This window comes from Lithobates pipiens, unplaced genomic scaffold (assembly GCF_037356315.1).
Source record: "Lithobates pipiens isolate NorthernLeopardFrog02 unplaced genomic scaffold, aLitPip1_a1.2 Scaffold_28, whole genome shotgun sequence".
Taxonomy (NCBI): Eukaryota; Metazoa; Chordata; class Amphibia; order Anura; family Ranidae; genus Lithobates; species Lithobates pipiens.
In genome coordinates, this window is record NW_027507789.1 from 58,582,956 (window position 1) to 58,607,609 (window position 24,654).

At 44.5% G+C, this 24,654-nt stretch overlaps 1 long non-coding RNA gene and 5 other non-coding genes across 10 annotated transcripts; all 6 read right to left on the reverse strand.

Annotated features, from left to right (window-relative positions):
- Positions 1-24,199, reverse strand: LOC143935419 (uncharacterized). 5 transcript variants are annotated; one of them, XR_013263512.1, is made up of 7 exons: positions 24,062-24,199; positions 22,486-22,560; positions 20,474-20,547; positions 18,174-18,239; positions 14,958-15,176; positions 10,299-10,373; positions 1-455 (listed from the first exon to the last, which is right to left on the reverse strand). It is a non-coding gene; the product is annotated as an uncharacterized LOC143935419 (long non-coding RNA). The 5 variants fall into 5 exon arrangements; XR_013263514.1 differs by having other exon boundaries at positions 24,009-24,199; XR_013263513.1 differs by having other exon boundaries at positions 15,086-15,176; positions 22,486-24,199.
- On the reverse strand, positions 5,201-5,356 carry LOC143937624 (small Cajal body-specific RNA 16). Its single transcript, XR_013263714.1, has one exon.
- Positions 10,490-10,642, reverse strand: LOC143937625 (small Cajal body-specific RNA 16). Its single transcript, XR_013263715.1, has one exon.
- LOC143937620 (small Cajal body-specific RNA 16) lies at positions 18,360-18,515 on the reverse strand. The gene has a single exon (XR_013263711.1).
- LOC143937622 (small Cajal body-specific RNA 16) lies at positions 20,646-20,801 on the reverse strand. Its single transcript, XR_013263713.1, has one exon.
- Positions 22,684-22,839, reverse strand: LOC143937621 (small Cajal body-specific RNA 16). Its single transcript, XR_013263712.1, has one exon.
- Positions 24,200-24,654: the final 455 nt, after the last annotated feature.

A 24,654-nucleotide genomic window follows, 5' to 3' on the forward strand; every position in this document is an offset into this window, starting at 1 on the left:
TCACAGTTTAGAAAGACGTTTTTATTACAAAAATACTTCATAGATTAAACACATTTATGGTACAAAGTGACCCAAATTAATAAAAGCAGAACAAATGATGCTAGGGTAATTATATAGCCGACACGTTTCACAGTTGTAGTCACTGCTTCCTCAGGGCTATATCCCAAGCATCCATCTTAATACTGACACCCAAGTAGCAAATGGTGGAGACAGACAGCATTCCATGTCAACACAGGTGATGCCAGAGTCACCCAGTGGTTTTCGTGGATGTTGAACCATGTGAATGAATAAAATGATCTAAAATGAATGTGTCCAAATTGGTCAAGCAGCAGTTCGTCAGGCCATGAAAGAAATTCGAAATTCCAGCTGGTAATTGAAGCCAGGGAAAAAACCTCTCCTGAAGTCAAAACAAGGGTCGACAGGTCCATCCACAACAGTCAAGAAAAGAAAGCCATCTGAGAAAAAAAATAAATACCGTAAATACATTTGGCACAGCGTCACACGACTGCACAATTGTCAGTTAAAGTAAAGCAGCGCCATAACAAAAAAATGGCCCTTCATTAAAGGGGGTGAAACCTTCCAGGGCTGAAGTGGTTAAAGAATATTTTTTTCATTTTTAAAGACTTAAAAATGTTGTTTTGCTGATTGTCAGGATTGTAATAGAATGTTGTGACTGACAGAATCCCTCAGGCAGGTAACTTGATACAGGCTACCTGCACCTGTTGACCATACAAAAAAAATTAAAATAAAAAAACACTCATTTGATTTTCTAGTAGTGGGTTAAATTGTTGGTTTTCAACTACAGTGAAACACTTGAAAGGAGCAGAATAGAAAACATTTCCTGCCCAAACACATTTTCAGACAGGGTATGGTTTTCATTAATTACAGTCATTTCAAAATTGAATGTTACAAGCCATTTTCAAACATTCGTATAATGTACGAAGACTTTATGCATATTCGTACAAATATTCATCCAAAATTTGACTACTTGTATGGCCAGCATAAAATGTTAGCAGCATTTTTTTTTCTTCATCACATCATAATAGAAGACACAGGATAGCTATGTGAGGGAAAAAAAAAAAAAAAAGCTAAAAATGCTTATGTGGAAAAATGCCATTGCAAAAACATTGAAAAACTCACTGCAAAGCTACTGACTTTTTCAAAAACACACACACACAATGAGCTAGTATGCATGGCATACCATTTCATCACCCGAGAGCGAAGCCCCCACAGCGGTCCTCTGTCACCATGATACCCGGAGTGACTTCCATGTATTGCAGATCCAGCACTGACTGGCCAGAGCCACAATGTTGTCACTCCTGCAAATGCGCGCGGGAGCCGTCAGTGACGGCATGATCCCATTCATAAAACAGCACACTCAGTGCGCATGCACCATAGACATCAGTGCTGTCTTTCTTGAAAATATCTCCTTAACCATGAAGGAGATATTTCTTGCACCTACAGGTAAGCCTTAATCTAGGCTTACCTGTAGGTCAAAGTGGTCTGTAAGTCTGTCCCTAGCCGCCAGAAGCAGCAAATTGTTGATCGGGGCTCCCATTCCACGAGGAGCCCTGGTAAGAACGGTAGGGGGGCATCCTCCACTCCTCCGGTACAACAGCCGAGCAGCTTTTAGCCACATTGGTTATTGCTGGAAAGCCGATCATCTCCAGCTTAAAAAAATAAAAAAAGACAGTACTGGGATGATGCCTGCAGCTGCAGGCATCATTCTGGTATAGCCCCCCAAAAGCCGAGTATGCACATCTGTACGCTCGGCGGCAAGGGGTTAATATCACTTTAACCACTTGCAACGTCGCTTCACCCTGTGGCCACTAAGGGAATATACGCTCCTGAGCTGATGCAAGTGCCTGGCAGTCACGATCACCGCTGGACTCCTGCAATCGCCACTGCCACACAGAACCAGGATCTGTGTGTAAACAGTTTCCGGTTCTGAGGGGAGAACAGACAGTCTGTTCATATAGAGCAGTGATGGCAAACCTTGGCACCCCAGATGTTTTGGAACTACATTTGCCATAATGCTCTTGCACTCATGGGAAATGTAGTTCCAAAACATCTGGGGTGCCAAGGTTCGCCATCACTGATTTAGAGTATGAACAGCGATCCGTCCTCTCCCCTGCAGTTTCGCTCTCCCCCCCCAGAAGACATTAACACTTTGATGGCCCCTAGTGTTAACTCTTCACTGTCAGTGACATTTAAAACTTTTTTTATAGCATTGACTGCTGTATTAATGCCAATGGTCCCAAAATTGTCCGATGTGTCCACCATGATGTTGCAGTCCCAATAAAAATTGCAGACCACCACCATTACTAGTAAAAATAAAGCCACAAAACTAACCCCCATTTTGTAGATGCTCTTTTGCAGAAACCAATCAATATACGCTTATTGCATTTTTTTTTTTTTTTTACCAAAAATATGTAGAATACATACAGGCCTAAACTGAGGCAAACATTTTTGGGATATTAAAGCAAAAAATGCATTTTTCAAGATTGACGCTTTGTTTATAGTGCAAAAGATAATGCAGAGGTGATCAAATACCATCAAAAGAAAGCTCTGTGGGGGGGGGAAAAAAAAGGAAGTCAATTTTGTTTGGGTGCAACGTCGAGGATCACACAATTGTCAGTTAGTGACGCAGTGCCGAATTGCAAAAAGTGCTCTGGTCAGGAAGTGGGTAAAATCTTCCGGGCCTGAAGAGGTTAAAGTGGATGTAAACCCAATTCATGAAATTTGAGCTGGGCACATGTCTTTAAAGTTCATTTCTCCAAATGATTATGTCCTGTAGCTCTGTTATCAGCCCGATAACCTCATTCAGAGATGGAGAGAAGTGTTGGGGAGGCTACTATAAACAGATTAGCAGTCAGCTTTCTGTCTAAGAGCAGAGATCTGCACATTCCTTTGCCCATGAGAGGGGATACACACACACCTTTCCTCCAATCAGTTGTCTTGGCTGTATGCCAATGATCCAGTGGTAACCAGGTAAAATAAAATGTATCAAAGTACTTGCTAAAGGATATAGAGCTGCAGATATACATGTAAAACTCACTTAGGGAGATTCTCATCCCTGTGCATCATCTGAGGCTGTTCACTTCACTGAATATATGTGAGGTTTTACATCCGATTTAAGCCTCTTACCTAGGACAGTAGGAACTCACCATCAGGCAGAGGGGCCACATGTCATGTAGATATGACAAGACGTAAACTGCTTTTTTTTAAGACTTACTGGTGATGGCATTTCCAAGAGCCTTTCAGGACAGCCTAGGAGAGATTATAGCTCTGCCCATTTTCCAGGAAACACATGCAGCTTTAAAAATCCCTCTTCCACCATGGCCTTAGTTATTGTGGTGCGACATGCTGGAAAACAAAGCACAGAAAACAGCCAACACAACCATGCCTGATGCTTAAAACATTTCTTAAACAGGGAGCGTAGCAGCGGCTGTCCTGAAAGGCTCTTTGAAATATCACCACTGGCAAGTAACTACGTTTTTCTTGAATCGCCTTTCAGAATAGCCTTGGAAAGGATAACTGAGAGGGGGGTCTGAAGAGAACTTTACTCCCACCTCTTTGGGAGGACCAACGATTCTTCTGGCCCTGATCCCTACTTTTGTGGGGCTGTTGAACAGAACACCGAGTCGTTTCTTTTTGGAAGGAAACACCTTCTTGTCAGCTGGTCTCAAGGTCTAGACCAAAAAGTCACCTGAGAAAGGTAACCCACACAACTTTATTTTGGATGCCGTATCTAAAGTCCCAGTTTTCAGCCAGATGTCTAGCAGAGTTGACTAGAGCTTTAGAGCTCACCGACATCTTCACCGATTCTGCTGACACATCAGCCATGCATTGTACAGCCTTAAGCATCAGTGGGAAGGATTTCAGCAGTTCCTTTCATGATGTACCCATCTCCACTTGACCTTTGAGTTTTTCAATCCAGCATTCCAGGCTCCTGGCTATTACTGTGGAAGCCACTGCAGGCTTCAGACTAGATGAGGTGGAATCCCATGCTTTTTTCAGGAGGGAATGTGCCCTCTTGTCTGTTGCATCCTTTAGTACCCCCATATCTACAAACAAGGTCGATGCAACGAGATACCTGTGAGAATGCTGCGTCCAATCTGGTTTCCGTTTCAGACCTCGATCTCCTTTTCTTCAAAGTGGAATCTTCTCCTGAATGTCTTGGAAAAAGTCCTGAGTTCTTCCTCTTAATTGCTAGACTAGAAACACCCCGTGTTTGGTTTCATCCAAGCCCTAGCATATTTTGTCATACACCGACAATTGCACTACTTATTCCTGGATCTCTAGAGTCGTGTAGATTGCTTTTAAAGATAAATTACCTCCTCTAGCAATAGCCAGGCATTCAGGTACAAGCCAACTTCCTCTGGAATTAGTCAGTTCTCGCAGAGGAAAACAGATCCTTGCATTGTTGGGAGGTCTACACGTCAACAAGCTCTGTTATACAGGTTCTGCACAGTTTTTGCCATGAATCTGAGGATTCTTGCAAGACATATTTCCTGAGCTTGTGGATGAGTTTTAGATTTTGCTAACGCTTTGACCTAAAAAGACAAACCAGAATCACCCAAGCGTCCTCACTGTAGCAGTATACCACCATCTCCTTAGTGAGACAGTCCACCACAACAAAAGGAAACCTGTGTCCCAAAATGTGCCAGACCCTTACAAATAGCCAGCCCCATCCAAGCAGAGTAACCTCAGGCTCCCCTCAGGGGAGGTACACAAACAGAAAAACATAGGCCCATAAGGAGAAGATAGAGGCCCCACTGTACCCCTCTTATCTGGGCCTGAGGGTGCTTGGGGCACCCGCTTCCACCAAGGCTGCGGGTCTCATCCATCTTGCAGAGAGCGCAGCAGGGACTGGAGGAGGGAGGAAAAATAAATAAATAAAAAGGCCTTGAGGTGAGCCTAAAACCCCTCCACCTTGGAGAATGCAGCTCCCCCTGGTTCCTGTAGTGCTTCCACCATGGCAGAGGAAACAATAACTGAGGCCATGGTGGAAGGGGGGGAGAGTTTAAGTCTACATGTGTTTCTTGGAAAATGAGCAGAGTTACACTCAAAGGCTTTCCTGAAGAGGCGATTTGAGAAACCATGTAAGCTGCATCCACCATACAATAAAATAAGCACTTTGGGCACAGATTTTTACCTTGCTCCAGCCCGAGTAAAGTCATTCCCAGAGACTACATAGAACTGTGTGCAGTATTATACATGAGCATCAAGATGCTGTTAGATGCCCACACCTGTTACTGCTCAGGCTGGCCCAGCTAAGGGTCATACCTGGTGATTACTCTTGGTCATGGCAAAGGCCCCAGATACACCAACCTAGAGCCATAGCCCAGACCATTCAAGCTGTGAGAGCCCTTTACCACCATAGTAGAATGCATCACTGCAATAAAGTGGACTAACTTGAGAAACTAAAAAGTACTAGTGTCATATTGGTCAACTCAAATCCTGGTCATATACTATGCAATAGCATGCTATGATCCCTTCAGACTTTTCTTAGTCATTCAGCATGGTCAAACCAATATATGGCCAGCATAAAGCTGCTCTCAGACAAATTTTTTAGTTCGATAAGTCACTTTTGGCATCAACTGTTTTCATGATTTGGGGACATACATACACATAACCAGTCAGTATGGCCAACAAACCAATGTATGACAAGCATATAAAGCTGGTCTTGAAGGCAATTTTTTAGTTCTCAATAAGCCCTCTTTGGTGATCCAGAAACACTAAAATTAAGACCACTTTTAAGTGCAGGGTTTCCACCAAAATCTACAACAATTTCCATGACTTGTACATTCAGGGTACATTGACACCTGCAGATTAGATGCGAGAGCCCCAGAGGGGGTTGCCACGATTAACTGCAGGAGGCAGCTTAATTAAAAGTATTGATAGGCTGCTTGCTCTCACCCCTACTTAAACAACTGCCTGTGTCCAGGGCCAACCGCTGCATAAGAGATTACAGGCCAGTGGTTTTATTACCTTAAGGCAATCTCTACATCAAGATCCCTTTCACACTGGGAAGAGTTTCAGGGGCTTTAGCACAAAAAAATAAAAAAAATTTCACCTGTAAAAAGCCCCATGTGCAATCCCAGTGTGAAAGTTGGGCTTTCACACTGGGGCACTGCATTTCCTGCATGCAGCTTTTGACATCAATGAGCAGCACCACTGATGCGCCTGCAAAGAATCTTGGCAGTGGCACATTTAACCCTTTTTTGGGGCATGTTTAACCCCACTAGCAGCCAAATAAATGACAGTAAAGCACCAACACCTGGGCGCTGGCAGAGTGAAATGGCTCCAAGCCAAAAAAACCTGCTACCAGCTATCCCCTTCCCCAGCCTCTCCCATCTTACTTACCCAAGCCCGATCTCAATTCAGCAATAAGAGCAATGGCTTTCGTCTCTTCCCCACTGACTCAGACAGTAGGAGCTATTATCTCCTGCTGTCAAGAATAGATTGCGAACCTGCTACACTCCCACCGACTGATCGATGTGTGGCGTACGCTTCACCCACAGGATAGGGACTATACGTTCTTTTCCACCGCTCATGGTTCTTACTCACGTATTGATATGTTTTTAGTCGCCCACAATGCTATCCTGGCGGTTACAGACGCTCAGATAGGCCACATAGCCCTGTCTGACCATGCCCTGATTTCTTTGATGCTGAAGCTACAACAGGAGTCACGTGGTCAGTCCTGGTGGGTCTCAGGGTCCTTCAGGAGAGACTCGTTCAGTCTCCAAGCAGACCTGCTTAGGGAATTAGAAAGTTACTTTGATCATAACCGTGATTCTGTTTCCAACCCCCTCATGTTATGGGCAGCTCATAAATGCTACATTAGGGGCATTCTTATTAAACATGGTCATAGACTCAAAGTGGCCAAAACTGAGGCTCTCTCCAAACTTCTTGCCAAGTTGCATGCGTGTGAACAACAACACAAATCCCAGCCGACTGCTGCGCTGGAGGTGGAGGTGAGAGATCTTAGAGAACAAGTCAGAGATTTCTCTCTTTCAGGCTAGAACCAGACTCATGTGGGTCCGCAGGACGTATTATGAATATGGAGACAAGTGTAGTAGGTCCCTAGCGAACTCCCTGCGTACCCAATGCAACGCGCCCTTCATTCCAACCATAACCTCCCCTTCGGGTGCCAAGCTACATGATTCAAGGGAGATAGCGGAGTGTTTCCGATCTTTCTATGAAGCCCTTTATAACTTGCACCCCCGGGACTCAGGAGACGCCCTCCAGGCCGGCACAGTGGCCATTGACGAGTACCTAGCATCGGCAAACCTCCCGTCGCTGACACAGGAAGAGATAGAGCTTCTCTCGCAACCAATCTCCCCGGAGGAATTGTCGGCAGCGTTAAGAGACTCACCCAAGGGCAAGGCACCAGGCCCAGATGGGTTTACGACCCTTACTATAAGGCCTTACTCTCCCTGTTGTCCACGCCGTTTGTGTCAGCTTTTAACGCCCTATTGGAAGGCCAGACCTTCCTGCCAGAGCTGTTGCAGGCAAGCATCTCGGTCATACCCAAGCCGGAGAAGGATCCGCTTCTCTGTGCGAACTACAGGCCCATCTCCTTATTAAACTGCGACCTTAAGCTCTTCACTAAGATACTGGCGGAGCAGTTGGCGCCCATTCTCCAACGCCTGATACCTATGGATCAGGTGGGGTTTATTCTTAACAGGGAAGCCCGAGACAACACTACAAGGACAATCAATGTTATAGAACGCGCCAGACGCCTTAAACTACCGATTATGTTGCCCTCTGTGGACGCAGAAAAAGCATTTGACAGGATGAGCTGGTCTTTTTTGCTAGCCACCCTGCGAAGCCTGGGTGTACCCCCCCCCCATGCTTTCATGGGTTAGAGCTCTTTACTCGTCACCGACGGCGATGGTTAGGGTCAATGGGTTTGCCTCGTTGCGTTTCACTATTGGCAATGGAACGAGGCAGGGATGCCCGTTGTCCCCCCTTTTATTTGTCCTATCGCTTGAACCCTTGCTGCACCACATCAGGCAGAACATAGACATCAAGGGACTGGACACCCCCTCACACCACCATAAGGTCGCAGCCTTTGCAGATGACCTCTTGTTGTATGTCTCGGAGCCTCACATTACATTGCCGAATCTCTTAGCGGAAATAAGACGATATGGCACCCTGTTGAATTTCAAAATTAACTTACAGAAATCGGAGGCACTCAACGTCTCCCTGTCTACCAACGCCCAGACGAGTCCAAGCACTAATTTTCCCTTTTGTTGGGCTACTGGGGCTATACAATATCTGGGTACCAAGGTTCCCCCGGACCCACATCTGATTTACCAATTGAATTTCCAGCCGCTTCTAAAAAAATTTGCCGTAGACCTAGAGAGGTGGTCAAAGTTTGCGACCTCTTGGTTTGGGAGATGCAATGTGCTCAAAATGAATGTAATGCCCAGACTCTTGTACCTATTACAAGCCTTACCGATAAAAATCCCCCGATCATTTTTTAAAGCCATGCGCTCCATCTTTATTTGATACGTATGGCAGGGCAGGCCTCCAAGACTCAGCCGAACATTACTGCTCAGACCAAAAGACAAAGGAGGGATTGGCCTCCCGGACCCGGCATGGTACTATACGGCGGTACACATGAACAGAGTAGTTGACTGGTGCAGACACCTGAAGGATAAGCTGTGGGTTCGTCTGGAACGTGAATCTGTACCATTTCCACTTGAGGGTTTGCCCTGGAGTGGACAGGGCTTGTCGGGAGCAACGCGGGCACACCCACTCATTGAGCCAACGTTACAAGAGCTAGACAGATATTGTACACTGAGGAGCGTGCCCAGTTTCCCTTCACCCATGACTCCTATTGGACACCCACGCTTTGAACCCGACATGACGGAAAAGTCTTTCCGCCTAGACCCTGACCTTGTGCGGGCCTCTTTTCTTGGCCCTAGGACGTGGACAGTGGTCTCCACTATGTACGAGGTGTTAGCAACCACGACCCTGGGACAGTGGAAGCTTGCCCAACTCTCCCACTTCTTGAAATCTTTGCCAAACAGTGGCAAATTCCACAGACCCCAACATCGTTTGAGGAGGTATGCTCAGGGGAGGGACCGACCCGAGGGGCTCTTTCCCTGTCATATCGCATCCTACTGGACCAACTCTCCCAGGGTAATCTGGTGTTCTTGGAAAAATGGGAGCGAGACCTGCATGTCCGGCTCTCGCCAGACCAGAAGAACCGCGCGCTTCTTTTTGCGCACAAGTCATCCATATGTAGTAAATACCAGGAAATAGCTTATAAAATTTTGACCCGATGGTACCGGAACCCCACTGTCCTGGCGGCCATGTTTCCCGGTCACAGCCCTTTGTGCTGGAGATGCGGTGAACAAGCCGGCACGTTACTACATATCTTCTGGGAATGCCCTCAACTGACCCATTTCTGGAGACAGGTTCTCAATATAATTTATGACCTCACAGCTATCGATCTCCAGAACAACCCAGCGGCGGTCTTCCTCAATCTGACCCCACTCTCGAGCAAGAAGTACCATAAATCTCTTAAAACATCTTCTAAGTGCGGCCAGGGCATGTATACCTAGCATGTGGAAGCAGCAGGCTGCTCCAATGGTGTCCCACTGGTTTGCAAGAGTTTGCGACATCTACCGTATGGAACAGCTCACATCGGCGTTGGGCGACGGAGGAGGAACACACTGCTCGTTGGTTGCCTTGGAGCCTGTTCAGGTTTTCCGACGCATACAGATCCTATCTGTAGGCTCTGGCACGTGTACAGAGGGAAGGGTCCGGCTGTGGGAACCCATCGGAGTCCTCTTTCTTTCTCTCCCTTCTCGTATACCACTCTGGTTCACTCTTCCCTCCCATGTTCACACCGGTGTGATTTTGCCGGTCAAAATAGCACCTAGTCAGCAATGGCATGGGTCAAATCGGTGCCGCAGCAATTGGAAAGAGTAGTTCCTGTACTACTTTGAAATTTCAGGTGCAACATGCATAGACATCAGATGTCTTCCAAGACAAACCAGAAGTTGCATTGACGTTTGGCTTTTAAATCGTGCCATTTCAGATGAAGTCACATGATTTCAAAGCCACAGTCAATGTGGGCCAAAATTCACTACAATTTCCTTCAGAACCACATGTCGCCATTGTTCCTCTAGTGGAGAGGCCCCAAGATAAGTGAGCGTTACTGGCCAGATAACCAGGAAAAGAAAAGCACCAAAAGAAAACAAATGCAGCCACTACATTTAAGGATTGGCATGCTGCACTATATTACATTTGTGTTTAATACTTTTTCAGCCTCTTACCCAAGATAGAATGATCTCACCATCAGGAAAAGGGGCCACATCATGTCATGCAGGTGCGACAATGGAAGTAAACAGCTGCAATTGAAAGAACATGTAAGCTGCATCCACCATATGATCAAATAAGTAATCACTTCAGGCACTGATTTTTACCTTGCTCCAGCCTGAATAAATCATTCCCAGAGCCTACATAGCACTGTGTGCAGTATTATACATGGGCCTCAAGATGCTGTTAGATGCCCACACCTGTTACTGCTCAGGCTGGCCCAGCTAAGGGTCATACCTGGTGATTACTCTTGGTCATGGCAAAGGCCCCAGATACAACCTAGAGCCATAGCCCAGACCATTCAAGCTGCGAGAGCCCTTTACCACCATAGTAGAATGCATCACTGCAACAAAGTGGACTGACTTGAGAAACTAAAAAGTACCAGTGTCATATTGGTCAACTCAAATCCTGGTCATACTATGCAATAGCATGCTATGATCTCTTCAGACTTTTCTTCATCATTCAGCATGGCCAAACCAATGTATGGCCAGCATACAGCTGGTCTGACCAATTTTTTTGGTTCTCAATAAGCCACTTTTGGCATTAACGGTTTTCATGCTTTAGGGATCCAGAATAAAAAAAAAAAAAAAAGATAAAAAAAATGTAAAGACCACTTTCAACTGCAGGGATTCCACCACTTGTACATTCACACCTACAGGTTAGATGTGAGCCCCAGAGGGGGGTTGCAGGGATTAGCTGCAAGAGGCAGCTTCATTGAAAGCAATGCAAGGCTGCTCGCTCACGCCCACTTAAATATAATTGTTTACGCACTGAAAGGCCCTGATCGCTGCATGAAAGATTACATGCAAGTGGCTGCGATTAGCTGTAAGAGCCGGCAGCCCCCCCCCCCCCCCCCCTATTGTTTTCCATTAGCAAGCACCAGCTAAGAGCACACTTATCCCCTTGTATGTTAACCCCCTTCCCTGCCAGTGTCAATAGTATAGTGTCAGTCAGGTGTCTGATACACATGTTTGTAGATGTGATAACTTTTGCACAAACCAATTAGTATACGCTTATTGGGATTCTACCAAAAATATGTAGCCAAATACATAATCGGCCTAAATTGAAGAAATTATTTTTTACTTTCGGCTATTAATGTAAAATCTAGTTTCTCAAAATTGTCACGCATTTATAACAGACAAAAATAACTGCAGAGGTGACCAGATAGCATCAAAAGAAAGTTTCACAAAAATACACACCGGGTTACAGAGTCACATGACTGCTCAATTGTCAATTAAACGCAAAAAAAAAAAGTTTTGCTTTTTAGTCAGGATTGTAATATTGTGAATGACAGAATCCCTCATCAGGCAGGCAACTGCTGACCACAAATTTTTCCCTTTGTTAGTTTTAAAAGAAATAAAATAAAAACCACATTTGATTTTCCAATAGTGCGGTAAATGGTTTGTTTTTAAGCACAGTGACAAACATTTGAAGGGAGTAGAAAGGAAACGTCTCTCTACCAAACTGATTTTTGGACAGGGTATGCGGTTTTTGTTCTGAAGGGACATTCATTTCAAAATTGAATGTTACAAGCAATGACATTTTCAAACAGTCATGGAATGTACAAAGACTTTATGCATATTCATACAAATATTCTCACCCAAAAAGCAAGAACTGTATTTTCCAGCATACAAGATGACCTTTTACACTTAAACTTTCAGACCGGACCATTTTGCTGGTCAATGACCAGAGGTCTTTTTACAATTTGGCACCGCGCTGCTTTAACTGGTAATTGCGCGGTCATGCAATGTTGTACCCAAACAAAATTTGCGTCCTTTTCTTCCCACAAAGAGCTTTCTTTTGATGGTATTTGATTGCCTCTGCGATTTTTATTTTTTGCGATATAAATGGAAAAAGACCGCAAATTTTGAAAAAAAAATGATATTTTCTATTTTGTTATTAGAAAAATCCAATAAACTAAATTTTAGTCATACATTTAGGCCAAAATGTATTCAGCCACATGTCTTTGGTAAAAAAAAGTCAATAACTGTATATTTATTGGTTTGCGCAAAAGTTGTCACATCTACAAACTAAGGTACGTTTTCTGGAATTTACGCAGCTTTTAGTTTATGACTGCCTATCTCATTTCTTGAGGTGCTAAAATGGCAGGGCAGTACAAAACCCCCCCAAATGACCCCATTTTGGAAAGTAGACCCCCTAAGGAAATTGATAAGTGGCATGTTGAGCCCATTGAATATTTTATTTTTTGTCTCAAGCGATTGAATAATTTTTTTTTTTTTTTTTTTTTTTTTTTTTTACACAAAGTTGTCACTAAATGATATATTGCTCACACATGCTATGGGCATATGTGAAATGACACCCCAAAATAAATTCTGCTGCTTCTCCTGAGTACGGGGATACCACATATGTGGGACTTTTTGGGAGCCTAGCCACGTACGGGGCCCCGAAAACCAAGCACCGCCTTCAGGCTTTCTAAGGGCGTTACAGTTTTGAAGGCCATAAAATGCCAAGATGGCACAAACCCCCCCCCCCCAAATGGCCCCATTTTGGAAAGTAGACACCCCTAAATTTAGGGGTACACTAGTGAGACTAGGTAATAAATGGCGGGTGCCCTGAAACTAAAAAAAAATAACTAACCAACCAGCGTCACCTGTAACAGTTATATGGTGATCACTGGTGAAAGGGTTAACTAGGGGGCAATCAGGGGGCTTTATGCGGTAGTATATGGGGGTCCCTGGCGCTATAAAAAGCTGCGAACCTAAATACCTACCTGCCTAACTAGCGTCACCTGTGACACTAATACAGCGATCAGAAAAACGATCGCTTATTAGGCTGGGTTCACACTGGAGCGATGCGGGAACGCCACGAATCCGCGGCGGGTTCCCGCATCACATGCCTCCCGGTGGCAGTTCACACTGCCCTATGCGAACTGCTGGGAGTGTCAGTGAAGTGTTAATGACACCCCCAGATCAGTTCGCATATCGCAGTGCGATCTGCAAACTCGGATCGCATGGTGTGAACACCCATGCGATCCGATTCTGCTGCGGACCAAAAAAAGGGTCCCGTGCGAATTTGCGGCGCGAATTCAGCCATACTATCTGTATGGCTGAACTCGAATTGCACAGAGATCGGATGTGATTTGCACTGCAGTGCAAATCACATTCGTTCTCATAAACCGCTGCAATGTGAACCCAGCCTTAGTGACACTGGCGACGGGGGGTGATCATGGGGTTAAACCTTTATTGGGGGGGGTTAGGGGGGTACCTTAGAACTAAAGGGGGCTAACCCTAACTGCCCTAACAGTTATTACAGTCACAAATGACACCAATGCAAAAAAAAAAAAAAAATGACATTGGTGTCACTGTGACTGGGGGGCAGGGGTAATTGGGGGGGGGGGGGGGGGGTGATCGGGGGGGTGTGAGTGTGCCTGGCATGTTCTACTGTGTAGTGTCGTGTTGGTGCAACTCACCGATCCTCTCCTCGGTGTCGGAACGAAAAATACCGACACGGAGGAGAGATTACATCACTTCCTCTCCTGTGTTTACATTACAGGAGAGGAAGTGATGTCACGGAGCATTTTCATTCGTCGGGAGCGATCGCGAGGGGGTGGCCATGAATGAATGGCCGCCCCCTCATCCCGGATCACTCCCGAACGAATACTAACCGCCGCAGGCACCGGGGGGGGGGGGGGGGGGCCCCGATCGGGCCCCCCACCCACGGGAAGGCAGGGACGTACAGGTACGCCCATATGCCTGCCCGTGCCATTCTGTCGACGTACATCGTCGTGCGGCGGTCGGCAAGTGGTTAAACACCCAATTTTAGCAAGCGATGTATTCGATTGATGAATACAGAGCCCGCTCAGATTGGAGCAACAATCTGCCTACATACAGTAGCCTCCTCAGATTGGCTTTGAGAATCAAAGAGGCGCAGGCTGATGTTACAGCCTCTGCCAATGCGAGCAGGCTTTATTCTAATATATCGCTCGCCAGAATTGGCTCAGCAGTGTATACTGTATATAGCCAAAGCTACATCCAGTGGCACTGGTCAACTATGTGGTGGGTGTCATGGAGAACAGAGTTGATTGAGGAATTGGCTAGGACAATGCTGGGGAGTCCCAACTCTAAATAAGATATTTGAGGGCTCATAGTATTGGGGCATCTCATTTAATAATTCTCCCCATACATTGTGGCCAGTCAATTAAAGACTTATCTTGCCACAATAATCCATGTTATTCCAACAGATGTTAAAGTATGCCCACATTTTGGTAGTTGGTGAACTCAGGCAATGAAGATTACTGCAAAATATAATATACACACACAGTCTCATTCCTAAATACTTGAATGGCTCTTATTTGAGTAGTAGGCCACTACATGAAAGATGCCAAAGGCAGGAAGAATAAGAATTCATTTTTTTTAAATGGTGTTGCCTCAGAAGGGGTGGTAGAGGGGCAGTCTTGTACGGTGAGTATAGCCCAAAACCTATGTTTGGCCAGCATAAAAAAATAAAATAAAACACCTGACAAGGTATTTAAAACAGAGTCAGACATGAGGCTATATGAAGGGTGGAAAGATATAAATCTTATAATAAAGTAGCACTAAAGGCCGAGACTTTTTTGCATAGATAAAATAGTTTTATATAGAAGACAATACTAAAACCTTTAAATGTAACTTTATGGCCTCCAGTCCAACAGCTTCTCTGGGTTCAGATGCTGATCTTCCATGCACAGAGCCCTTAAACTGATGGAAAACATTGGCCTTTATTTAAGCAAACTTGTCATTCTTGCCTGCTCTGTAAGGGTCTTGCACAAAGCATCCCCAATTCTCTTCTGGGATCCACTGAATGCACTTCTGGCGGCTCCTGCCTTCAGAGTACCCCTGTAGCAAAGGTTAAAATAAATAAAAACTTCCTCTAGAATTGCTTCCTTTCTTCTCCTGCTCAGGACTACATGTCCCATGATGCATTGCTCCATACACAATTATAGGCACTTCCTGACATGTATGGATGGTGTACTGAGCTGTGTGTTACTGTATGTCAAGTTATGTAAATAATGCATTCTGTATGCAGGCCAACTAATTGATTATCCACTTCAGGCCCAGAAGATTTTACCACTTTCCTGACCAGAGCACTTTAAAATTTGGCACTGCATTGCTTTAACTGACAATTGCAGTCATGCAATTCTGTACCCCAAAAAAAAAAAAACCTTCAGTTTAGGCCAATATATACATATATGCGCTTCTACTTTTACCAAAAATATTGCAAGTGTATATTGATTAACTTTTGCACAAACCAGTGTCTACGAACTGTGGGAAAGATTTATGGCTTTTTTTACTAGTAATGGCAGTGATCAGCGATTTTTTTAATAGGGACTGCGACATTATGGCAGACACTTGACAATTATATAGCGATAAGCTCTATAAAAATGCACGATTACTGTGCCAATGTCACTGGCAGGGAAAGGGTTAACACTAGGAGGCAATCAAGGGGTTAACTGTCCCAACTGTATGGGGAAGAGAGCAACTAGGAAAGGAGACATATTTTTCCTCCTTAGTAGGCACAAATTATATGGCTCCTCTGACAGCACAGGGAGGCACACAAATCCCCATGCTGGCGCTTTTGCATGTGATCGTGTGTAGCCGGTGGAGATTATGCCTGCTGGCCACGTGCATCGGATTCCCTGCCATGCAGTGGCAGCACGCCAACTGGTGGCCAAAAACTAGGACATACCCTTACAGGATTTCACCCGGGGAGGCATTCTGCAGCAGTATATCAGCCTGAGCCAGTTGGGAATCTGTTTATTAAAATAGTTGCCAACAATTTTCATAGATTATGTCGACTAGTTTTATTCCTACAGGAGAGCATTGGCTCCCACAGCAGCAAAAGCCATTGGCTCCTACCCACTGTCAGTCAGGAGGAGGGAGCAGATCGGTGGAGATGAGCAGGGCTCAGAAGCAAGCAGTATACCTGCCCCTTTAGCTAGTGCCATGCGATAGGGTGTGGGGAAGAGCCAGAAGCACTGGCAGAGGACCTGAAAAGAGGATGTAGAACAGTTTAATTTAACAAGAGACCTTTTGCTTTACAATCACTTTAAGAGAACAAATCAAACAGGGCAATGTATTGTGCGGTTGAAAGCCAATGACAGCTTTGATGGCTTCTGTTGCGTTTACAGAGAAGGAAAATCATCCTGAGCCTGTTTGCACCGGAGTGACTTGTCATGCGATTAAAATTGCATGACACATTGCACCTAGTGGGCAATGGCACTGCTGCATCAATTGTAAAAAGTAGTTCCGGCTTTAATTTTGTCAATTTCAGGTGCAACTTTCATAGACATCAGTGCATGAAGCCACACAGATGTCTTAAGTCTTACCTGATGTTGCATTTTTTTTTTTTAAAGTGTAATTACAGTTTAAATACTCCATATTCGCATTGCACACATTCCTGGATACGCTCTCAAGGATTTGGGTGCTACAACAACCAGCCGAGACAGGTTCCAAAAGTCACAATGGGGATGTTTGCTAGCACACCATGGATCAACAAGGTAGCATCCAAACTGATTTTTATTGCATGATCACAGCAGTGGTTTGTTTGTGCAACGCAGGACCCCTTCAGGCATGCGAGGACAAAGGGGTCCTCCATGACTCCGAAATGTTACACTGCTGTGATGTGATCTTGCAATAAAAAAAAGTTTGGACTACCTTATTGATCTATGGTGTGCTAGCAAATATCTCCATTGTGATTTTATATGAAGTTACGCGATTTCAAAGCCGCATTCAATGAGTGTAAGGATTAAAAACTCACTACACACCATTTCTTTCAGATCAACCAAACCATTTCCAATCACTCCTCTGGGGGAGAGGAGACACCAAGACAAGTGTTACTGGCCAGATAACCAGGAAATGAAAGAGCGCCTAAAGAAAATCATTTTATCCCTAAAAAAAAACCTTAATAAGGCTTCAACAGGAATATGCAGTTCAGTTTTGGGCCCCAGTTCAAGGATATTGGGGGAAATTGAAAAAGTGCAGAGAAAGGAAACCAAATTAATAAGTGGTATGGAGGAGCTCAGCTATGAGGAAAGATTAGAGGAACTGAATCTAGACACTGGAGAAGGAGATTAAGTGGGGATATGAGCAAAATGTACAAATATATAAGTGGTCCATATTGTGAATTGTGTTCAGTTATTCACTTTAAGGTCACCACAGACAAGGAGGCACTCTATCTTTACATCTAAAGGAGAAAAAAATAAAATAAAAGAAATAACCCTCATCTCCAAATACAAAAATGTATGTGGGATTGTATTTTTTTGGTTGGACTTGAGCCTTTTTTCAACCTGACTAACTATATGTAAAACAAATGCAGCCACAACATTTAAGGATCAGTAAAGTGTAATATATTACATTTGTATTTAATACCACTTTAAAGTGGATGTAAACCCAAATCATGAAATTTTAGCTGGGTGCACATCTGTAGAGTTTCTCTCTCCAAAGCACTATGTCCTGTAGCGGTCTCTTACTCAGTAGCTGTTATCAGTCTGATAACATCTCACAAGTTCTGAGACAGATAGAAGTGCATGTTGGAGAGGTTCCTATAAACAGATTAGCAGTCAGCTTGCTGTCCAAGAGCAGAGCTCTGCACATTCCTTTCTTCCTTCGGCGGAAATTGGCCTCTCATGGGCAATCAGCTGTATGCCAATTATACAGCTCCCAGTGGTAACCAGGAAGAAGAGAGATATAGATAGACACACATAAAAGAAATGTAGAGAGATTTGTTTTGTCCCTGTGCATCATCTATCATCTGAGGCTGTTCACTTCACTGGATATATGTGAGGGTTTACATCCAACTTTAAGCCTTTCTTACCTAGGACAGTATGAACTCACCATCAGCTAAAGGGGCCACATCAAATCAGGTCACGTAGGTGGGACAATAGAAGTAAACAGCTGCAACTGAAAGAAAAACCAAGTAAGCTGCATCCACCATACAATAAAATAAGCAATCACACTTTGGGCACTGATTTTTTTCCCCCTTGCTTCAGCCTGAATAAATCATTCCCAGAGCCTACATAGAACTGTGTGCAGTATTATACATGAGCATCAAGATGCTGTTAGATGCCCACACCTGTTACTGCACAGGCTGGCCCAGCTAAGGGTCATACCTGGTGATTACTCTTGGTCATGGCAAAGGCACCAGATACACCAACCTAGAGCCATAGCCCAGACCATTCAAGCTGCGAGAGTCCTTTTCGTCACCATAGTAGAATGCATCACTGCAACAGAGGGAAGGGAAGAGGAAAAGAGAGAAAAAAAAAAAAAAAAAAAGACTGGCTTGAGAAACTAAAGTTTCAGTGTCCTAGTGGTCACTTCAGCCAAATCCTGGTCATATACTATGCAATAGCATGCCATGATCCCTTCAGACATTTTTTGTATGTATATAATAAAGCTGGTCTCAGAGGCAATTTAGTTCTCAATAAGCCATCTTTGGTTTCAACTGTACATGATTTGGTGATCATGAAACAATAAATGTAAAGATCACTTTCAACTGCAGGGTTATTGGCTCCTGCCACTGTAAATAATAGCCAGCGAGGGAGCAGGGGTGGTTGCCAAGCAGGGCTCAGGAGTGAGCATGCACAAGTGCCCCCCCCCCCCCCCCCCCCATGGCCAGTGGTTTGCTATGGGGGCACTAAGCATGGGAAGGAGCCATGGGCACTAGAAGGGGATTTGAGAAGTAGAATACTTGTTTTAAATTAAAAAGATCCAAAGCTTTACAATTACTGTAAGCTAGAAAACAAATCAAAACAGGGCAATGTATTTTACATGGTTGAAAGCTGATGGCAGCTTTTATAGCTTCTACTCTTGACACAAGGGGGGGGGGGGGGGAATAATCACCCTGAGCCTCTGTTTACACTGGAGCGACTTGTTGTCATGCAATTTTACCTGTCAAATGGCATGACAAGTCACACCTTGTTGCACCGATTTGAACAGTGCCATTGCTGACACCGACTTTGCAGTGCCACAGCAATTTGAAAAAGGTAGTGCCTGCACTACTTTTGCTGATTTCAGTTGCAACATGCATTGACATCTATGTATGAAGCCACACAGATGTCTCCCAAGTCACACCTGAAGTTGCATTGACATGCGACTTTTAAATCATGCAGTGTCAGATGAAGTCGCAGGATTTCAAAGCTGCATTCAATGTGAACAAGGGCTAAAACTCACTACTTGTACAATTTCCTTTGGATCAAGCAAACCCGTTTCCAGAGGAGAGGAGACACCAAGGCAATTGTTACTGGCCAGATAACTAGGAAAAGAAAAGCACCTAAAGAAAACTAATGCAGCCACCGTCTAAATATTGGTAAGCTGCAATATATTATGTGTGTGTTTAATACTAGGGATGCACTGAAATTTCGGCCGCCGAAACATATCGGCCGAAAATGCCCTTTTTGGCAATTTGCCGAAAGGAAAAAACAGCCGATAATTGAGCCGAAAATGGGGCGGGGCCTGGGGACGGAACTCCGCCACCGGTGCCGCCCATGATGGGGGTGAATAGCGCAGGACTGATTCAGCCAGCGATGCCCCTCTGCAGTGAAGAGAGCCGTCTGGTTGAATAGAGCGCCGGGAACATCATAGCTTTAATTTTAATAGCTGTGTGTTTCCCGTAGTGCGCCGTCACACACAGCCCCTCCCCCCTTGTCCGGGCAACTTTGATAGACAGATCACCCGTCCAATCTGGATAGGTGATCTGTCTATCAAAGTTGCCCGGACAAGGGGGGAGGGGCTGTGTGTGACGGCGCGCGACGGGGAACACACAGCTATTGAAATTAAAGCTATGATGTTCCCAGCGCTCTATTCAACCAGACGGCTCTCTTCACTGCAGAGGGGCATCGCTGGCTGAATCACTGGGGGGGCATCGCTGGGGGCAACACTGGCTGCACTTATCTTGTACCATGTCCCCAGTCTCTGACCACCTCCTGTACCATGTCCCCAGGCTCTGACCACCTCCTGTACCATGTCCCCAGTCTGACCACCTCCTGTATAAAAATATTTTTTTAAAACAGTCATTTTCGGTATCGGTGCGGTTTCGGTTTTCAGCCTAGTGTATTTTTTATTTTCGGTATCTGTTTCGGCACCAAAAAATCCCATTCGGTGCATCCCTATTTAATACCACTTTAAGCCTTTCTTACCTAGGATAGATTGATCTCACCATCAGGTAAAGGGGCCACATCATGTAGGTGACAATAGAAGTAAACAGCTAAAACTGAAAGAAAAACGTGTCAGCTGCACAATAAAACAAACAATCACACTTCAGGCACTGATTTTGCTCTAGCCTGCACAAATCATTCCCAGAACTTATAGAACTGTGTGCAGTATTATACATGGGCATCAAGATGCTGTTAGATGCCCACACCTGTTACTGCTCAGGCTGGCCCAGCTAAGGGTCATACCTGGTTATTACTCTTGGTCATGGCAAAGGCACCAGATACACCAACCTAGAGCCATAGCCCAGACCATTCAAGCTACGAGAGCCCATTTAGGTGCCATAGTAGAATGCATCACTGCAACAGAAAAAGTGGGCGGTGACTTGAGAAACTAAAAGTTCCAGTGTCAAAGCGGTCAACTCACCCAAATCCTGGTCATATACTATGCAATAGCAGGCGATAGCATGCCATGATCCCTCCAAAACATTTTCATCAGTATGGCCAACAAACCAATGTAGGGCAAGCATAAAGCTGGTCTCAGGTAATGTTTTAGTTCTCAATAAGCCATATTTGGTGATCTAGAACAGTGTTTCTCAACTCCAGTCCTCAAGCCACCTGAACAAGTCATGTTTTCAGGCCTTCCATTATTTTGTACAGGTGATTTGATCAGTTTCACTGCCTAGGTATTTACCACAGCCATTTCATCTGAGAGAAATGCTCAAAATATAACCTGTTGGGGCGCCTTGAGGACTGGAGTTGAGAAACATGGATCTAGAAACCATAATAAATTTAAAGCTCACTTTCAACTGCACTTTTAGGGTGCATTCACACCTGCAGATGAGATGTGAGCCCCAGAGGGGGTTGCCACGATTAGCTGCAAGGGGCAGCTTCATTGAAAGCAATGGGAGACTGCTCGCTCTCAACCACTTCCACATAATTGCCTACACACTGAAAAGTCCTTGACAGACTGCCTCCAGCCAGGGCCGATCACTGCATGAGAGATTACATGCAAGTGGCTGTGATTTACCAAGAGTCAGCAGGCCCATCACTTTCAATGGGGCTGCATTTTGCAGCTAATCACAAGAACCTCCACTGGGGCTCTTGCGTTTAACCGGAGGCAGGGTTCATTTGTAAGTGTGAATGTACCCTTAAAGCAGTTGAGGCAGGTTTTTACCATAATGCAATTTCTGCATTAAGACAAAAGCCTTCTGCTAGCAGCACTGGCTCAGACACAGCAGCGGGAGCCACTAGCTGTCAGATCACAGCCAGTGAAGGAGCAGGGGGTGGAGCCAAGCAAGGCTCAGAAGCAAGCACACATGTGCCACTGTAGGAAATTCCTTGCTACGGGGGCACTGGGGAGGACCTGATGGAGGAAGTATAACAGGTTAGTTATTTTAATTTTCAGGAAAAAAAAAAATCCAAAGCTTTACAATCACTTTAATCTAGAGAACAAATCAAACAGGGCAATGTATTTTGCTTGGTTGAAAGCGGATGGCCGCTTTTATACACTTGTGTTTACAGAGAAGAAAAAAAAAAAAAAATCATCCTGAGCCCCTGTTCACACAGGAGAGACGTGTCATGCTATACGACAGGTCAAGTTGCACCTTATTGTCAGCAATAGCACTGTTCAAATCAGGGCAGTGCCATATCAATTTAAAAAAGTAGTCCCTGCACTACTTAGTGATTTCAGGAGAAACTTGCATAGAGATCTGTGCATGAAACAGCAAAGAGGTCTTCCAAGTCGCATTGACATGCAGCTTTTTAATCAAGTGACGTCATATGAAGTTGCGAGATTTCAAAGCCACATTTAATGTGAACAAGGGCTAAAACTCACTACTTGTACAATTTACTTTAGATCAAACCTGCCAAGACAAGGGTTATTGGGCCACATAACCAGGAAAAGGAAAAACAAATGAAGCCACCACATTTAAGGATTGTAAGCTGCAATATATAACATTTGTGTTTTTGTGCTGAATACAACTTTAAGCCTTTCTTACCTAGAATAGTGTGATCTCACCATCAGGCAAAGGGGCCACATCATGTCATGCAGGTGTGACAATAGAAGTAAACAGCTGCAACAGAACGAACGACATGTAAGCTGCATCCATACAATAAAAAGCAATCACTTCAGGCACTGATGGTTTCCCTCGCTCCAGTCTGCATCAATCATTCCCAGAGCCTACACAAGTACATAGAACTGTGTGCAGTATTATACATGGGCATCAAGATGCTGTTAGATGTCCACACCTGTTACTGCTCAGGCTGGCCCAGCTAAGGGTCATACCTGGTGATTACTCTTGGTCATGGCAAAGGCACCAGATACACCAACCTAGAGCCATAGCCCAGACCATTCAAGCTGCGAGAGTCCTTTTTGTCGCTCTAGTAGAATGCATCACTGCAACAGGAAAAAAAAAAAAAAAAAATGGACTATGACATGAGACATTAAATGTTCCAGCGTCATAGCGGTCAACTCACCCAAATCCTGGGCAAATACTATTCAATAGCAGGTGATAGCATGCTATGATCCCTTCAAACATTTTATCAGTATTCATCAGACAACATAAAGATGGTCTCAGAGGCATTTTTTTAGTCTTCCCAATAAGCCACCTTTGGTTTCAACTGTTATGCATGATTTGGAGATCCAGAAACCATAAATTTAAAGACAATTTTCAACTGCAGGGTTTCCATCACTTGTACATTTAAGGTACATTCACATCTGCAGATTAGATGTGAGCCCCAGATGGGGTTGCCACAATTAGCAGCTTCATCGAAAGCAATGGGAGACTGCTCACTCACAACCACATTGAGATAATTGCTTATGCACTAAAAGTCCCTGGACAGACATTGCCTGCGTCCAGGGCCGATGTTTGCCACCTATAAAAAAAAAAAAGCCACCAGTCGCCACAAAGCAGGTTGGCCACAGCCTGTGTACTCTGGTTATCCATAGACTTCTATTAGGTCCCACATTTTCTGGAAGTGCACCAAAAGTCCTGCATGCTGCATCTTTGGTGCACAGAAAACACACCAAAAAACATGCAATATAATAGAAGTCTGACAAACCACAGGTAGTCCACACAAACCACAGGTGCACCCACACTGCAGCCAAACCACAACACAACAGTGTGAAAGGGGCTTTACACAGGCAGTTACAGCAACAGTTCAGTTTTGATAGTTAAAAAGTGCATTTTATATACATCAGATCAAAAAGAGGGACAAATGAGGAATGAAGGACAGAGGAACTTTGCTCCAAATCAGGGACAGCTGCAAGCTACGCCTTTGTTTAGAAAGTTTGGAGACCCCTGCTCTAAATGATACATTTACACTGCTGTAGAAAAACAGCAGACTTACTGCCTGGATCACTAGAATAAAACAGAAAAAAGCCTAAAAAGAAGAAAAACGAATACAGCCACCACATCTAATAGTTTTAAGTAGTGTTGCCACCCACTTCAGCTCTAGCTATAACCCTCCACATGTAAACCATATTTTACAATAAATTAAAAATCCATGCATGAAAACTCACTGGTCGCCCTCACACATGCTATCGGAACACTATAGCCCTGCACCATACATTACCCTCGCCTCTCTATAGACCTCACTTTCCCCCCACAACAACGGGTCACTCCTTTTATATAGCCGCCTTCTCCTCCAAAACCAATCAAAACAAAAGCCCAGGTAGGCGGAAGTGGCTAGCACGTGTTTAGGATGTGTATTAGTCACGCCTCGTTCTGATATGGAACGCATGAGCCACTAGCAGGTCATGTGATGTGATTTAAAAAGCCTGCTTACGAAACACCGGATGTTTTGCTGCACCGTGGGACAGAGTGATCTCTGCGCTCTGTAGCCAGCTGTGAGGTGCTACCGCGCCATCTAGTGTTCCGTTTTGACATACAACGTCGGCTTCTGCAGAACTTATAACAGTTGTCAGTGAATGGGGTAGAAACCACCTTCTATGATTGAATTCCTAGGACATTATTCTTGTGTTTGGATTATAAAATATATTATCCATAGCTTCGAACTGTCTCTGACTTTGATTTTGTTTACAACAAAGTCCCTCTGTCCCCCTTTCCTTCTCGTTTGTCCCTCATTTTGGTCTGATCTCTATAGTTGTATATAAAATGCACTACTCGTTTATCAAAAAGTGTTTGCCAGTGCTAAACCTTTCATCC